At 42.3% G+C, this 16,122-nt stretch overlaps 1 protein-coding gene across 4 annotated transcripts in view; it reads right to left on the bottom strand.

Annotated features, from left to right (window-relative positions):
- Window positions 1-16,122, bottom strand: part of cac (calcium voltage-gated channel subunit cacophony) — a 1,845,957-nt gene that overhangs the window by 1,153,153 nt on the left and 676,682 nt on the right. The gene's annotated exons all lie outside the window — the stretch shown is intronic.

The raw sequence follows: 16,122 nt of genomic DNA on the forward strand, positions 1-16,122 counted from the left end.
ACTGTCTATGCACTAATATACCACTAAGATAATCATGGAAAAGCTTTGGTCAACTTAGACGCCTTCTTATGTACAGGGTCAGCACATTCAGTCCTGATGTTTTCATGCCTTGGATTGTGAAAACATACAGTGCATTTCTCTTAATTATATGATTTACTTTCCTGGTTGCACTGAGACAGAAATGTGTTGGATAGTGTTCAGAGAATCTACGACATATCTGAAACTCCTCGGGTAAAAACCACCCTGCTGTTTCAAATCACACAGCTGTCTAAGTACAGCTCAGTTATCAGAATTTCACTAAAACTTAACTTGATAATTGGAGAACTAATTCATCTAGCAAAGACATAAATTTGGCTCTAACAATTCTGATTCTGTAAAGACCCAATTTTTTCTCAGCACTATGTTGATTTTCTGCCACAATTAAATGACCTCTTCACACCATTACTGTACTATTCCACAAATATAAAACCTGTAGCATATAATAACATTTGAAAATCTTATGAAGAAACTTATATGAAGCCACAAGGCCTGCAACAGAAAGGGAAGGAAGAGACAGTAGGAAGAGGCAGGTGAGTGAAACGTGCCTGAAAATGGCTTTCTACACCTAAAGTTTGGTTTTATTGTCTTTGGGATAAAACTTTTTGGGTAAGAAAGTATCTTCAATTATGTAATGGGAACCTATGGGAAAATGGGTTTTGCTTAAGTCATCATTCCAAGGATATTTCTTTCTGCAAGGGGAAGATGTATTAAAAATCAATGTTATGGCCAGTCAACAAGCAAACTTCAGTGAGTCAAGGTTCCTCTTGAGGTCCAACATGACACTCCATAGTTTCAAAATCAAATACCATTTCCTACTTCCCATAAGGCATTAGATCATGTAGTCAAAATACTTAATGACCTGCTGCAGTTTAGGATACTCTGACTATAAACTTCCTAACAACAGAAAGCAAACACTGCTCCACAGTTTTACTGTAACAGCCCAGACACTGGTAGTTTCATACTCTTACTAGCTTTTCAGTTCCAATGGTTTATCTAACTTTTAAATGCTAGGATGCTCAGACTGCTGCTGACTGCCATGAAAGCCTCAAATTTTGTAAGAACAGCACTAATCTTGGTGGGCTTTTTTTAAATGCCTGCTAATGTTATAAAATCTGCATGGTTTTCTCACTAACAGCTTATGAACAGCTGAATGGCAACTCAATGACACCTCTGACTGTAGCAATGGCTGATGCACACCCTCCTCCACCACTTATCTGGGATATCTATATGAATACTTCAGCCATACGTGGTATTTCAGCTCACATTTTCGTACAAGTCCTTTACTTTTATGTGTATTTCTATCATTGCTCCAGTCTATGGAGCAAAGCATTCTATCATTTCATAATACAGAAAATCTAAATAAGCACACCTTCTCCACCCTTTTTCGTCTTGTTTAGACATATCCTCTCTGCATTCCTTTCATTTCATAATGAGAAATAAAAAATCTAAATGAGCACATCCTCCTCCCACACTTCTCTACAACCTCTTCAGAGGATCTAAGCATATGCTTCAGCACTTTACTACAGTCTTATACATAAAAGGTATGTTAGCTTGTTTTTTTGTACGTCCCTTATTTTCTATAAAAACCCCAGGATCAGATACTAAGAAAGAGTCTCAGTGTTACCCAGGACCACTCTAAAGGCTTCTGCAGCTCAAGGATGCACTACTTTTCACTTATGGTGTAACCTTGTGCAGGTAGAGCCTGATAACACCTTGCTTTTATTTGATAATGAAAAACAGGAACCTTTTGCTAGTCACCTGGCATTTAAGTGTTAATTTGCCACAATGCATAATGAAATCTACATATCAATGACATGCAAAGGTCATTTCCACATGAATTTTACAAACTTCATCATATGACTACTTCTAAGGTAAAACATCTCATGTAGCTAGTTACAATGTTTTCCCTTCAATATATGAAAGCCTATCAAACTAGGTATAAAGAAAGAATGATGTTTCTAGTTGATACTATCTTCCCCTCATGTGATCAATCTAAATAACTGAAGCTACTAACAGAAATTTTTTGTGAAGCTGGACCTTCTTACTTTTAGATTGCATTGCATGCCCTTAAAATCTGGTGAAAAATGTACATTTTATAATATGGAAAACCTTTTCTCTCTGAGGCAATGTTCCATAAGCATGAAATAATCTCTAGAATATTCTCTAGAAAACAGTGAAGACCTTTTAACCCTTTCTAATCCTCTGTCATTCTGGTGGGGAGACACTGGCTTTCCTTACCCATTGCTATCCTCCTACATAGTGGAAGCTGGTTTGTTTCAGGCCTGACTTCAGCCAGTCACAGACTTCCATAGGGATTCCATTATCAACCCTCTGACTACTGGCTGTTCACAGCCTTGATGTAACAGATTGTGGACATCAACATAAAACAGTCACAGCTAGTGCAGAGAAAAGTTTTTCAAAGAAAAAACTAAACAAGATAGGGGAGGGCAGAGCAAGGAACAGAGACCTATTAAAAATTGCTCCCAGGCCACCACCTTTGAGAGAAATATTTTTCAAATTTCAAAACCTACATCTCCCTTCTTTGCAGTCTGTCCCATAAATATGGGAGTTTAGCCAAAGGAAAGTAACAAAAACAGTATCAGAATTAAGAGGGCTGAGTTACATGGAAAGGATACAGGCCTTAAATTTGGCCACCTTGGAAGAGAAAAGAGTAAAGGGTGACCTACTCACATCTTTTAAGTTTTTGAGACAGAATGATTACATAGACAGCAAACAGTTTTTTGAGTGAGGTAGGGACAGAACCAAAAGAGAACATACATAAAATTAAGCAAGGAACTTGCTAAAAAAAGATGCAGACAAATACTTTTATGGCATAAGAGTGGTGGACTTAACAAAACTTTTTTTACCACTAAACCTCTCTTTTACCCCTTTCATTTCTTACTCATTCAAACAACCTCACACCCTATGTTGTCCTCAAGCATTTCATTTCCAACACATACACCTTTCTTCACATAAATACACCTAAGTGAAATTGGTATACCTTCAAACACATCCATTTTCACCCTCTCTCTTTCCACACATTCCTCAGTGTTCCCAGAATCTTCATCCTCTCACTCACAATATGATGCACTTTTGCTTCCATGGCTCCACTGCTGCCATGTCCACTCCTAGGTGTTTAAAATACTCTTATTCCTCCAAATTTTCTCCATTCATACTCACTCTAACTTCTCCCACTTCACTACTGAACCTCATTACCTTGTTTTTATTCAACTTTACTCCCAACTTCTTCGTTTCACACAATCTTCTAAACTCAGACACAAATTTCTGCAATTTCTCACTCAAATCTGTCACCAGTCTTGTGTCATCAGCAAACAAGAAAATGATGCTTCCCAGGCCCCCTTACACTCTACACACTATATAATCACCCTGCTCTCTAAGACTCTTACATTTACCTCCCTTACCACCCTATCCATAAAGAAATGAAACAGCCAAGGTGACATCATACATCCCCTGCTACAGACCCTCCTTCACCAGGAACCACCCATCATCCTCTGTACCAATCTTGCACATGAACCTTACACTCTTGATAAAAACTGTCTGCTTCTGGTAACTTTCCTACCACTCCATATATTCATAAAACATTCTACAAAACACTTCCACCAACTCTATCACATGCTTTCATCTGATCCATAAATGCCATTACAAATCCCTATGTTTTTTTGTATATTTCTCAGTTCAAAGGAACACCTGATCCACACATCCTTTATCATTCTTGACACCATATTCCTCACCCCCAGTCAGATACTGTGCATACCACCATCCTCTTAATCATCACTCTCCACTCTAATTTAAAAGTACAGAACTTATACCTCTATAATTCAAACATCTAATTTTGTTGCCCTTGCCTTTATACAATAGGACTTTAGAGGTATTCTGACAAACCTCAGAAACCTTACCATGACATATATATATATATATATATATATATATATATATATATATATATATGGTGTGGGAGGCAAGTTGTTAGAAGCAGTGAAAAGTTTTTATCGAGGATGTAAGGCATGTGTACGTGTAGGAAGAGAGGAAAGTGATTGGTTCTCAGTGAATGTAGGTTTGCGGCAGGGGTGTGTGATGTCTCCATGGTTGTTTAATTTGTTTATGGATGGGGTTGTTAGGGAGGTGAATGCAAGAGTTTTGGAAAGAGGGGCAAGTATGAAGTCTGTTGGGGATGAGAGAGCTTGGGAAGTGAGTCAGTTGTTGTTCGCTGATGATACAGCGCTGGTGGCTGATTCATGTGAGAAACTGCAGAAGCTGGTGACTGAGTTTGGTAAAGTGTGTGGAAGAAGAAAGTTAAGAGTAAATGTGAATAAGAGCAAGGTTATTAGGTACAGTAGGGTTGAGGGTCAAGTCAATTGGGAGGTGAGTTTGAATGGAGAAAAACTGGAGGAAGTGAAGTGTTTTAGATATCTGGGAGTGGATCTGTCAGCGGATGGAACCATGGAAGCGGAAGTGGATCATAGGGTGGGGGAGGGGGCGAAAATTTTGGGAGCCTTGAAAAATGTGTGGAAGTCGAGAACATTATCTCGGAAAGCAAAAATGGGTATGTTTGAAGGAATAGTGGTTCCAACAATGTTGTATGGTTGCGAGGCGTGGGCTATGGATAGAGTTGTGCGCAGGAGGATGGATGTGCTGGAAATGAGATGTTTGAGGATAATGTGTGGTGTGAGGTGGTTTGATCGAGTAAGTAACGTAAGGGTAAGAGAGATGTGTGGAAATAAAAAGAGCGTGGTTGAGAGAGCAGAAGAGGGTGTTTTGAAATGGTTTGGGCACATGGAGAGAATGAGTGAGGAAAGATTGACCAAGAGGATATATGTGTCGGAGGTGGAGGGAACGAGGAGAAGAGGGAGACCAAATTGGAGGTGGAAAGATGGAGTGAAAAAGATTTTGTGTGATCGGGGCCTGAACATGCAGGAGGGTGAAAGGAGGGCAAGGAATAGAGTGAATTGGAGCGATGTGGTATACAGGGGTTGACGTGCTGTCAGTGGATTGAATCAAGGCATGTGAAGCGTCTGGGGTAAACCATGGAAAGCTGTGTAGGTATGTATATTTGCGTGTGTGGACGTGTGTATGTACATGTGTATGGGGGGGGGGTTGGGCCATTTCTTTCGTCTGTTTCCTTGCGCTACCTCGCAAACGCGGGAGACAGCGACAAAGTATAAAAAAAAAAAAAAAAAAATATATATATATATATATATATATATATATATATATATATATATATATATATGCTCAAATTACAGAGGTATAAGTTTGTTGAGTATTCCTGGTAAATTATATGGGAGGGTATTGATTGAGAGGGTGAAGGCATGTACAGAGCATCAGATTGGGGAAGAGCAGTGTGGTTTCAGAAGTGGTAGAGGATGTGTGGATCAGGTGTTTGCTTTGAAGAATGTATGTGAGAAATACTCAGAAAAGCAAATGGATTTGTATGTAGCATTTATGGATCTGGAGAAGGCATATGATAGAGTTGATAGAGATGCTCTGTGGAAGGTATTAAGAATATATGGTGTGCGAGGAAAGTTGTTAGAAGCAGTGAAAAGTTTTTATCGAGGATGTAAGGCATGTGTACGTGTAGGAAGAGAGGAAAGTGATTGGTTCTCAGTGAATGTAGGTTTGCGGCAGGGGTGTGTGATGTCTCCATGGTTGTTTAATTTGTTTATGGATGGGGTTGTTAGGGAGGTAAATGCAAGAGTTTTGGAAAGAGGGGCAAGTATGAAGTCTGTTGGGGATGAGAGAGCTTGGGAAGTGAGTCAGTTGTTGTTCGCTGATGATACAGCGCTGGTGGCTGATTCATGTGAGAAACTGCAGAAGCTGGTGACTGAGTTTGGTAAAGTGTGTGGAAGAAGAAAGTTAAGAGTAAATGTGAATAAGAGCAAGGTTATTAGGTACAGTAGGGTTGAGGGTCAAGTCAATTGGGAGGTGAGTTTGAATGGCGAAAAACTGGAGGAAGTGAAGTGTTTTAGATATCTGGGAGTGGATCTGGCAGCGGATGGAACCATGGAAGCGGAAGTGGATCATAGGGTGGGGGAGGGGGCGAAAATTCTGGGGGCCTTGAAGAATGTGTGGAAGTCGAGAACATTATCTCGGAAAGCAAAAATGGGTATGTTTGAAGGAATAGTGGTTCCAACAATGTTGTATGGTTGCGAGGCGTGGGCTATGGATAGAGTTGTGCGCAGGAGGATGGATGTGCTGGAAATGAGATGTTTGAGGACAATGTGTGGTGTGAGGTGGTTTGATCGAGTGAGTAACGTAAGGGTAAGAGAGATGTGTGGAAATAAAAAGAGCGTGGTTGAGAGAGCAGAAGAGGGTGTTTTGAAGTGGTTTGGGCACATGGAGAGGATGAGTGAGGAAAGATTGACCAAGAGGATATATGTGTCGGAGGTGGAGGGAGCAAGGAGAAGAGGGAGACCAAATTGGAGGTGGAAAGATGGAGTGAAAAAGATTTTGTGTGATCGGGGCCTGAACATGCAGGAGGGTGAAAGGAGGGCAAGGAATAGAGTGAATTGGAGCGATGTGGTATACCGGGGTTGACATGCTGTCAGTGGATTGAATCAAGGCATGTGAAGCGTCTGAGGTAAACCATGGAATGCTGTGTAGGTATGTATATTTGCGTGTGTGGACGTATGTATATACATGTGTATGGGGGGGGGGTTGGGTCATTTCTTTCGTCTGTTTCCTTGCGCTACCTCACAAATGCGGGAGACAGCGACAAAGTATAAAAAAAAAAAAATATATATTTTTTGCCGGTCTCCCGCGTTTGCAAGGTAGCGCAAGGAAACAGACGAAAGAAATGGCCCAACCCACCCCCATACACATGTATATACATACGTCCACACACGCAAATATACATACCTACACAGCTTTCCATGGTTTACCCCAGACGCTTCACATGCCCTGATTCAATCCACTGACAGCACGTCAACCCCGGATCGATGTGGTATACCGGTGTTGACGTGCTGTCAGTGGATTGAATCAGGGCATGTGAAGCGTCTGGGGTAAACCATGGAAAGCTGTGTAGGTATGTATATTTGCGTGTGTGGACGTGTGTGTATGCATGTGTATGGGGATGGGTTGGGCCATTTCTTTCGTCTGTTTCCTTGCACTTCGTCGCAAACGTGGGAGACAGCAAAAAAAAAAAAAATATATATATATATATATATATATATATATATATATATATATATATATATATATATATATATATATATGTATATATATATGCCGATGAGAGCCGGCAAGGCAGCAGGTTTGGATGGTATTGCAGTGGAATTTATTAAAAAAGGGGGTGACTGTATTGTTGACTGGTTGGTAAGGTTATTTAATGTATGTATGACTCACGGTGAGGTGCCTGAGGATTGGCGGAATGCGTGCATAGTGCCATTGTACAAAGGCAAAGGGGATAAGAGTGAGTGCTCAAATTACAGAGGTATAAGTTTGTTGAGTATTCCTGGTAAATTATATGGGAGGGTATTGATTGAGAGGGTGAAGGCATGTACAGAGCATCAGATTGGGGAAGAGCAGTGTGGTTTCAGAAGTGGTAGAGGATGTGTGGATCAGGTGTTTGCTTTGAAGAATGTATGTGAGAAATACTTAGAAAAGCAAATGGATTTGTATGTAGCATTTATGGATCTGGAGAAGGCATATGATAGAGTTGATAGAGATGCTCTGTGGAAGGTATTAAGAATATATGGTGTGCGAGGAAAGTTGTTAGAAGCAGTGAAAAGTTTTTATCGAGGATGTAAGGCATGTGTACGTGTAGGAAGAGAGGAAAGTGATTGGTTCTCAGTGAATGTAGGTTTGCGGCAGGGGTGTGTGATGTCTCCATGGTTGTTTAATTTGTTTATGGATGGGGTTGTTAGGGAGGTAAATGCAAGAGTTTTGGAAAGAGGGGCAAGTATGAAGTCTGTTGGGGATGAGAGAGCTTGGGAAGTGAGTCAGTTGTTGTTCGCTGATGATACAGCGCTGGTGGCTGATTCATGTGAGAAACTGCAGAAGCTGGTGACTGAGTTTGGTAAAGTGTGTGGAAGAAGAAAGTTAAGAGTAAATGTGAATAAGAGCAAGGTTATTAGGTACAGTAGGGTTGAGGGTCAAGTCAATTGGGAGATGAGTTTGAATGGCGAAAAACTGGAGGAAGTGAAGTGTTTTAGATATCTGGGAGTGGATCTGGCAGCGGATGGAACCATGGAAGCGGAAGTGGATCATAGGGTGGGGGTGGGGGCGAAAATTCTGGGAGCCTTGAAGAATGTGTGGAAGTCGAGAACATTATCTCGGAAAGCAAAAATGGGTATGTTTGAAGGAATAGTGGTTCCAACAATGTTGTATGGTTGCGAGGCGTGGGCTATGGATAGAGTTGTGCGCAGGAGGATGGATGTGCTGGAAATGAGATGTTTGAGGACAATGTGTGGTGTGAGGTGGTTTGATCGAGTGAGTAACGTAAGGGTAAGAGAGATGTGTGGAAATAAAAAGAGCGTGGTTGAGAGAGCAGAAGAGGGTGTTTTGAAGTGGTTTGGGCACATGGAGAGGATGAGTGAGGAAAGATTGACCAAGAGGATATATGTGTCGGAGGTGGAGGGAGCAAGGAGAAGAGGGAGACCAAATTGGAGGTGGAAAGATGGAGTGAAAAAGATTTTGTGTGATCGGGGCCTGAACATGCAGGAGGGTGAAAGGAGGGCAAGGAATAGAGTGAATTGGATCAATGTGGTATACCGGGGTTGACGTGCTGTCAGTGGATTGAATCAAGGCATGTGAAGCGTCTGGGGTAAACCATTTAAAGCTGTGTAGGTATGTATATTTGCGTGTGTGGACGTATGTATATACATGTGTATGGGGGGGTTGGGCCATTCCTTTCGTCTGTTTCCTTGCGCTACCTCGCAAACGCGGGAGACAGCGACAAAGGATAAAAAAAAATATATATATATATATATATATAAATATATATATATATATATATATATATATATATATATATATATATATATATATATATATATATATATGTTTAATTTCTTTATGAATGGGGTTGTTAGGGAGGTGAATGCAAGAGTTTTGGAGAGAGGGGCAAGTATGCAGTCTGTTGTGAATGAGAGGGCTTGGAAAGTGTGTCAGTTGTCGTTCGCTGATGATAGAGCGCTGGTGGCTGAATCGGGTGAGTAACTGCGGAAGCTGGTGACTGAGTTTGGTAAAGTGCATGACAGAATAAAGCTGAGAGTAAATGTGAATAAGAGGTACAGTATGGTTGAGGGACAAATCAGTCGGGAGGTAAGTTTGATTGGAGAAAAACTGGAGGAAGTGAAGTGTTTTAGATATCTGGGAGTGGATTTGGCCGCGGATGGAACCATGGAAGCGGAAGTGAGCCATAGGGTGGGGGAGGGGGCGATGGTTCTGGGAGCATTGATGAGTGTGTGGAAGGCGAGAACATTATCTCGGAATCCACAAATGGGTATGTTTGAAGGAATAGTGGTTCCAACAATGTTATATGGATGCGAGGCGTGGGCTATAGATAGGTTGTGCGGAGGAGGGTGGATGTGTTGGAAATGAGATGTTTGAGGACAATATATGATGTGAGGTGGTTTGATCGAGTAAGTAATGAAAGGGTAAGAGAGATGTACGGTAATAAAAAGATTGTGGTTGAGAGAGCAGAAAAGGGTGTGTTGAAATGGTTTGGTCACATGGAGAGAATGAGTGAGGAAAGATTGACAAAGAGGATTTATGTGTCAGAGGTGAAGGGAACGAGAAGTGGGAAACCAAATTGGGGGTGGAAAAATGGAGTGAAAAAGATTTTGAGCGATCGGGGCCTGAACAAGCAGGAGAGTGAAAGGTGTGCAAGGAATATAGTGGATTGGAACGAGGTGGTATACCAGGGTCGCCGTGCTGTCAATGGATTGAATCAGGGCATGTGAAGCGTCTGGGGTAAACCATGGAAAGTTTTGTGGGGCCTGGATGTGGAAAGGGAGCTGTGGTTTCGTTGCATTATACATGACAGTTAGAGACTGAGTATGAACGAATGGGGCCTTTGTTGTCTTTTCCTAGCGCTGCCTCGCGCACATGCAGGGGGAGGGGGTTGTTATTTGATATGTGGCGGGGTGGCGGCGGGAATGATTAAAGGCAGCAAGTATGAATTATGTACGTGTATATATGTATATGTCTGTGTATGTATATAAACGTATACGTTGAAATGTATAGGTATGTATATGTGCGTGTGTGGACGTATATGTATATACATGTGTATGTGGTTGGGTTGTGCCATTCTTTCGTCTGTTTCCTTGCGCTACCTCGCTGATGCGGGAGACAGCGACAAAGTATAATAAATAATATAATAATATAGTATATATAGTATATATATTATCTATTATTTTGCTTTGTCGTTGTCTCCCGCGTTTGCGAGGTAGCGCAAGGAAACAGACAAAAGACATGGCCCAACCCACCCCCATACACATGTATATACATACACATCCACACACGCAAATATACATACCCATACATCTCAATGTACACATATATACACACACACAGACACATACATATATACACATGCACACAATTCACACTGTCTGCCTTTATTCATTCCCATCGCCACCTCGCCACATATGGAATAACATCCCCCTCCCCCCTCATGTGTGCGAGGTAGCGCTAGGAAAAGACAACAAAGGCCCCATTCATTCACACTCAGTCTCTAGCTGTCATGCAATAATGCCCGAAACCACAGCTCCCTTTCCACATCCAGGCCCCACACAACTTTCCATGGTTTACCCCAGACGCTTCACATGCCCTGATTCAATCCACTGACAGCACGTCAACCCCGGTATACCACATCGCTCCAATTCACTCTATTCCTTGCACGCCTTTCACCCTCCTGCATGTTCAGGCTCCGATCACACAAAATCTTTTTCACTCCATCTTTCCACCTCCAATTTGGTCTCCCACTTCTCCTCATTCCCTCCACCTCCGACACATATATCCTCTTGGTCAATCTTTCCTCACTCATTCTCTCCATGTGCCCAAACCATTTCAAAACACCCTCTTCTGCTCTCTCAACCACGCTCTTTTTATTTCCACACATCTCTCTTACCCTTACATTACTTACTTGATCAAACCACCTCACACTACACATTGTCCTCAAACATCTCGTTTCCAGCACATCCACCCTCCTACGCACAACTCTATCCAAAGCCCACACCTCGCAACCATACAACATTGTTGGAACCACTATTCCTTCAAACATAGCCTTTTTTTTTTTTTTTTTTGCTTTCTTGCTGTCTCCCGCGTTTGCGAGGTAGCGCAAGGAAACAGACAAAAGAAATGGCCCAACCAACCCCCATACACAATGTATGTACATACACGTCCACACACGGAAATATACATACCCATACATCTCAATGTACACATATATATACACACACAGACACATACATATATACCCATGCACACAATTCACACTGTCAGCCTTTATTCACTCACATCGCCACCTCGCCACACATGGAATTCCATCTCCCTCCCCCCTCATGTGTGCGAGGTAGCAATAGGAAAAGACAACAAAGGCCCCATTCGTTCACATTCAGTCTCCAGCTGCCATGCAATAATGCCCAAAAACCACAGCTCCACCTCCACATCCAGGCCCCACACAACTTTCCATGGTTTACCCCAGACGCTTCACATGCCCTGATTCAATCCACTGACAGCACGTCAACCCTGGTATACCACATCGATCCAATTCACTCTATTCCTTGCCCTCCTTTCACCCTCCTGCATGTTCAGGCCCCGATCACACAAAATCTTTTTCACTCCATCTTTCCACCTCCAATTTGGTCTCCCACTTCTCCTCGTTCCCTCCACCTCCGACACATATATCCTCTTGGTCAATCTTTCCTAACTCATTCTCTCCATGTGCCCAAACCATTTCAAAACACCCTCTTCTGCTCTCTCAACCATGCTCTTTTTACTTCCACACATCTCTCTTACCCTTACGTTACTTACTCGATCAAACCACCTCACACCACACATTGTCCTCAAACATCTCATTTCCAGCACATCCATCCTCCTGCGCACAACTCTATCCATAGCCCACGCCTCACAACCATACAACATTGTTGGAACCACTATTCCTTCAAACATACCCATTTTTGCTTTCCGAGATAATGTTCTCGACTTCCACACATTCCTCAAGGCTCCCAGAATTTTCGCCCCCTCCCCCACCCTATGATCCACTTCCGCTTCCATGGTTCCATCCGCTGCCAGATACACTCCCAGATATCTAAAACACTTTACTTCCTCCAGTTTTTCTCCATTCAATCTTACCTCCCAATTGACTTGACCCTCTACCCTACTGTACCTAATAACCTTGCTCTTATTCACATTTACTCTTAACTTTCTTCTTTCACACACTTTACCAAACTCAGTCACCAGCTTCTGCAGTTTCTCACATGAATCAGCCACCAGCGCTGTATCATCAGCAAACAACAACTGACTCACTTCCCAAGCTCTCTCATCCCCGACAGACTTCATACTTGCCCCTCTTTCCAAAACTCTTGCATTCACCTCCCTAACAACCCCATCCATAAACAAATTAAACAACCATGGAGACATCACACACCCCTGCCGCAAACCTACATTCACTGAGAACCAATCACTTTCCTCTCTTCCTACACGTACACATGCCTTACATCCTCGATAAAAACTTTTCACTGCTTCTAACAACTTGCCTCCCACACCATATATTCTTAATACCTTCCACATGGCATCTCTATCAACTCTATCATATGCCTTCTCCAGATCCATAAATGCTACATACAAATCCATTTGCTTTTCTAGGTATATATATATACAGGTATGAAGTCTGTTGGGGATGAGAGAGCTTGGGAAGTGAGTCAGTTGTTGTTCGCTGATGATACAGCGCTGGTGGCTGATTCATGTGAGAAACTGCAGAAGCTGGTGACTGAGTTTGGTAAAGTGTGTGAAAGAAGAAAGTTAAGAGTAAATGTGAATAAGAGCAAGGTAATTAGGTACAGTAGGGTTGAGGGTCAAGTCAATTGGGAGGTAAGTTTGAATGGAGAAAAACTGGAGGAAGTAAAGTGTTTTAGATATCTGGGAGTGGATCTGGCAGCGGATGGAACTATGGAAGCGGAAGTAGATCATAGGGTGGGGGAGGGGGCGAAAATCCTGGGAGCCTTGATGAATGTGTGGAAGTCGAGAACATTATCTCGGAAAGCAAAAATGGGTATGTTTGAAGGAATAGTGGTTCCAACAATGTTGTATGGTTGCGAGGCGTGGGCTATGGATAGAGTTGTGTGCAGGAGGGTGGATGTGCTGGAAATGAGATGTTTGAGGACAATGTGTGGTGTGAGGTGGTTTTATTGAGTAAGTAACGTAAGGGTAAGAGAGATGTGTGGAAATAAAAAGAGCGTGGTGGAGAGAGCAGAAGAGGGTGTTCTGAAATGGTTTGGGCACATGGAGAGAATGAGTGAGGAAAGATTGACCAAGAGGATATATGTGTCGGAGGTGGAGGGAACGAGGAGAAGTGGGAGACCAAATTGGAGGTGGAAAGATGGAGTGAAAAAGATTTTGTGTGATCGGGGCCTGAACATGCAGGAGGGTGAAAGGAGGGCAAGGAATAGAGTGAATTGGATCGATGTGGTATACTGGGGTTGACGTGCTGTCAGTGGATTGAATCAAGGCATGTGAAGCGTCTGGGATAAACCATGGAAAGCTGTGTAGGTATGTATATTTGCGTGTGTGGACGTATGTATATACATGTGTATGGGGGTGGGTTGGGCCATTTCTTTCGTCTGTTTCCTTGCGCTACCTCGCAAACGCGGGAGACCGACAAAGAAAAAAAAATATATATATATATATTTCTTTTTCTTTCAAACTATTCGCCATTTCCTGCATTAGCGAGGTAGCGTTAAGAACAGAGGACTGGGCCTTTGAGGGAATACCCTCACCTGGCCCAATTCTCTGTTCCTTCTTTTGGAAAAATGAAAAAAAAAAAAAAAAAAAAAAAAAAAATCGCTGTTTCTTACATCATCAGTGAGGTAGCATCAGGAAACAGACGAAGAATGGCCCATCCACTCATATACACATATATGTACATGAATGCCCACATATGCACTTATACAAAACAATATATTCCTATGAGTCCACGGGGAAAATGAAACACGAAAAGTTCCCAAGTGCACTTTCGTGTAATGATCACATCATCAGGGGAGACACAAGAGAGAAATATAACAGTCAGTTGATATACATCGAAGAGACTGACAGTTATATTTCTCTCTTGTGTCTCCCCTGATGATGTGATTATTACACGAAAGTGCACTTGGGAACTTTTTGTGTTTCATTTTCCCCGTGGACTCATAGGAATATCTTGATCACACGCAAAATTGTGATCCTTTCCAATATCAATATATACATACATATACATACCCATATGCAGACATTACATACATACACATTTTTTTTTTTTTTTTTTTTTTTTTTTATACTTTGTCGCTGTCTCCCGCGTTTGCGAGGTAGCGCAAGGAAACAGACGAAAGAAATGGCCCAACCCCCCCCCATACACATGTACATACACACATCCACACACGCAAATATACATACCTACACAGCTTTCCATGGTTTACCCCAGACGCTTCACATGCCTTGATTCAATCCACTGACAGCACGTCAACCCCTGTATACCACATCGCTCCAATTCACTCTATTCCTTGCCCTCCTTTCACCCTCCTGCATGTTCAGGCCCCGATCACACAAAATCTTTTTCACTCCATCTTTCCACCTCCAATTTGGTCTCCCTCTTCTCCTCGTTCCCTCCACCTCCGACACATATATCCTCTTGGTCAATCTTTCCTCACTCATTCTCTCCATGTGCCCAAACCATTTCAAAACACCCTCTTCTGCTCTCTCAACCACGCTCTTTATATTTCCACACATCTCTCTTACTCTTACGTTACTTACTCGATCAAACCACCTCACACCACACATTGTCCTCAAACATCTCATTTCCAGCACATCCATCCTCCTGCGCACAACTCTATCCATAGCCCACGCCTCGCAACCATACAACATTGTTGGAACCACTATTCCTTCAAACATACCCATTTTTGCTTTCCGAGATAATGTTCTCGACTTCCACACATTTTTCATGTACTTATTCATATTTGCTTGTCTTCATGCATTCCTGTCACTACCCTGCCCCATAGGAAACAGCATCACTATCCCTTGCTTCAGTGAGGTAGCACCAGGAATACAAACAAAAATGCCACATTTGTTCACACTCAGTCTCTAGCTGTCATGTGTAAAGCACCAAAACCACAGCTCCCTATCCACATCCACGCTCCACAGACCTTTCCATGGTTTATCCATGAGGCTTCATGTGCCATGGTTCAGTCTATTGACAGCAAGTCGACCCCAGTATACCACATTTTCCAATTCACTCTATTCCTTCCACGCCTCTCACCCTCCTGTATGTTCAGGCCCCGATTGTTCAAAATGTTTTCCACTCCATTCTTCCATCTCCAATTTGGTTTCCCGCTTCTCCTCGTTCCCTCCAAATCTGACAAATACATCCACTTTGTCAATCTTTCCTCACTCATTCTCTCCATATGTCCAAACCATTTCAACACGCCCTCTTTTGCTCTCTCAACCACACTCTTTTTATTTCCACACATTATTTACTTGACCAAACCACCTTACACCACATATTGCCCTCAAACTTTTCATTTCCAACACATCCACCCTCCTCCGTACAACTCTATCTATAGCTCATGCCTTTCAACCATAAAACATTGTTGGAATTACAATTCCTTCAAACATACCCATTTTTGCTCTCAGAGGTAACATTCTCCCCTTCCACATGTTCTTCATTGCTCCCAGAACCTTTTAGAAATTGAAAATACAAGGAGGGAAGGGTTTCCATCCCCCTGCTCCCACCCACTTAAGTCACCTACAATACGCGAGGAATACATGGGAAGTATTCTTTCTCCACTATATATATCACCTTCACCTCCACAAGATAGTGATCAGACATCTCACCAGCTGCCCCTCTCAGCACATTTACATCCAAAAGCC

Source organism: Panulirus ornatus, chromosome 59 (genome assembly GCF_036320965.1).
Source record: "Panulirus ornatus isolate Po-2019 chromosome 59, ASM3632096v1, whole genome shotgun sequence".
In the NCBI taxonomy this organism is placed as follows: domain Eukaryota; kingdom Metazoa; phylum Arthropoda; class Malacostraca; order Decapoda; family Palinuridae; genus Panulirus; species Panulirus ornatus.